The following is a 2,858-nucleotide window of genomic DNA, read 5'->3' on the forward strand; positions in this document are numbered from 1 at the left end:
GAACCTTCCCCACACTAAGTCCATACTTGCCTTTCTGGGAGAAATAGCTGGGTTTCTCCATGTTTAAAAAGACCCCATCATTTGTTAAGGGGAGAGCAACTGAGGTACTCTCTGACCAGGCCTCTTCCTCACCCTAGTTAGAGGGACTTCACCTAAATATTCCAGGGTTAGTGAGTTCAACTCTGCCTGATATACCAGGTTCAAAAAACTGAAAATGGAGGGAAGATCAGATCCCATAGTAGAGGAGTTAAAGTTTTTATGACTCTTTCCTAAGAATATGTTATTCTTCAGCTTCAAGTTGACTTTTCACTCTGCCTTCCCTTTATTCCACTGTCCCTAAAATTGAACTAGAAAATAAAATATGGGAACAAAAGAGGAAAAGGAAACTGAGCAGAAAGTACTCACCATCACTGCCAGCTGTCTATAGGCCTTCTTCAGTTCAACATCTGATGCTGTAGCTTCAACCCCCAGCACATGGAAAGGGTTTAACTCATCCTCAGGAACCCCAGCCATGGTCAACAGTCGAGCCACTTCCTCTTCAGGCTGGCAGTAGCGCCCACTAGCTACAGGTGTATTCCCCTGCCTGTTAGTCCTCTGTTTGACCCAAGGCAACTCCAGCCAGCCCCACTGAACTATTCTTACCAGCTGCTGCCACAGCCTGCTATCTCTCAACAGCGTCAAGCAACGCTGCAAGGCAGGAGAATCCCACCAAGAGAAGAGCCAGGTGGCCTTATCCCTCCAGCCTAATCGGTCACCAAGTCCCACCAGAAACCGCCAGCCCAACTGTAGACAGCCCAAAAAGAGGGCTACAGCCAGAAGCAGCAAAGCACCCAGTAGCCTAAGGAGACGGGTAAACAACCCTGCCCCATAGTAAAACCCCTGGCTTAGAAATTGGAATATCACCTGGGCCCAGCCACCCAGCCGCCCTGCCCAGATTCCCACCCAAACTCGAAAAAGGTCCAGATCACTGCTTTTCAGCTGCCTGCATGCATAGATGAGATGGCCACAAGTTTCTACATACTTTCCCACCAATACCAGCAGTTCAATCAGCCCCCAGAAACCCGCCTGTCCAAGCTGGCATAGTTCCTCTGCTCCCCACAATCCCAGGCCTCTGCGCTTATCTGCCTGACTTCGTTTCCGCCCTAGCCGATGTCGACCAGGGGATCTGGGATCTCTACGTCCACCCTCCCGAGTATCTTCCTTGGTTGGAAAGCGGTGCCGCTGTTTGCGGGATGGGGGCTTCTTTCCACTGGACACACGTGAAAAATCACTGGGGAACTTAAGAGGTTCCTCATCATCATATTCCTCTTCCAACTCTTCATCTTCCCCCAAGGCTGGAGAGGTACAGTGGTGGCAAAAGTTGCTAGAAGAGCCATCTCCTCCGTCAGAGTAAGGCCCTTCAGGGATTCCAGGGGTTCCCTGGCAGTTGCAAGCAGATGGAATGGAAAGAAAAGAAGGGTTCCCATCCTCCTGGTAACCAGCCCCATTCTCCCTTGAGAGTTCCTGGTCCACTCCTGACTCTTCTTCTGAAGATGCCTCACTCTGATCAGGGTCTTCTCCGTCCCTAGGTGGTCCTGGACCCCTTGGGGGGCCATGGCTTGGATCCGACCAATGGGCTGGGTTTGGGGGCTGTGTGTACTTAGGACCAGAGTGCTCTGTGAGGCAGCGGGTACCATTAGGAGTCTCTGCTGAGTCCCTGAGTCCTGAGAATGAAAGTATTTCAGGGTCCACAGAGGGTCCTAAAGTCCTGAGGGGGGCACCACCACTGTGGTGGGCTCCACACAACCCTCCTTCTCCGGGGTGCTTCTGGGCCATGACCTCGGGGCTTCCTGAGGGTCTTAGGTCACAGCCATCATGATAAGTTCTGATGCCGAAGAGCGGCGGTAACTCCTCCCCCTCGAGCAACTGGGCCTGGGGCCAGGGGGAGCTACGAGAGCAGCTCCCCCGGCTCCGCCTCCCGCTCACACTCCGGATTAGTATTATTTCTTCTTTACATGCTTACTAAATTTCACCAGAGAAGCCTTTACGGCTTGACTTTTATTTTGTGATAAAGTGTTTACAAATGGAAATTCTTTAATAGATAAAGGGCTATTTGAAATTTCTATCTCTTCTTGTACGAGTTTTAATAATTTGTATATTTCAAGAAGTCTTGAATATTCTTTATATGCTTTTAATGTTGATAGTATTTGCTAATGATGCCACTTTTTCATTTGTTATGTTGCTAACTTACAATTCTTTATTTTTCCTGACTAGTGTACCTAGGGGGTTATGAGTTTTATTAATATTTCCAAAAATCCAACTTTTTTTTTCTTGATTTTTCTATGTTGTTTATTCATTTTCTTTTTCATTTATTTCTATTCTTCCTATTATTTACTTTTTTCTGTTTACTTTAGATTTAATTATCCTTTTGCTAGTTTTACTATCTCTGCCATTTTAGGGTCTGTTTCTGTGAACTAAATTTCCACCCAGATATGGATTCCATTTTCTGGGTCTTCACGTGTCTAGTAATTTTTGATTTGATGTTGGATTTCTATGGCTACTAAATTTTGAGTGCCAGAATTTTCTAGTTTTTCTTAATGAAGTCTTAATAAAATACTGAGTTTTGTCCTATTGGGCAAATTTACTTTCAAACTAGTGCAATTCTTTTGAGGCCTCTTTTCAGCTTTTGGGTGGGGGTGTCTTGAATAACCTTGACTCTAGAAAAACTATTCTCAAATATTTTGATCTTATGATATTTTTGTGTATATTATGTATATATACACAATATTATAAACTAAAGCTGAACATTGAAAATATTTACTAATTTATTTAAAATGTCAATAATGCTTCCATTGCACACAAACATGAACAACATGTTT

At 45.1% G+C, this 2,858-nt stretch overlaps 1 pseudogene; it reads right to left on the reverse strand.

Annotated features, from left to right (window-relative positions):
- Positions 1-336: 336 nt before the first annotated feature.
- On the reverse strand, positions 337-1,964 carry LOC142862586 (dnaJ homolog subfamily C member 14 pseudogene; annotated as a pseudogene).
- Between the last annotated feature and the right edge of the window lie 894 nt (positions 1,965-2,858).

The sequence above is a fragment of the Microcebus murinus genome, chromosome 20 (assembly GCF_040939455.1).
Source record: "Microcebus murinus isolate Inina chromosome 20, M.murinus_Inina_mat1.0, whole genome shotgun sequence".
Classification (NCBI taxonomy): Eukaryota; Metazoa; Chordata; class Mammalia; order Primates; family Cheirogaleidae; genus Microcebus; species Microcebus murinus.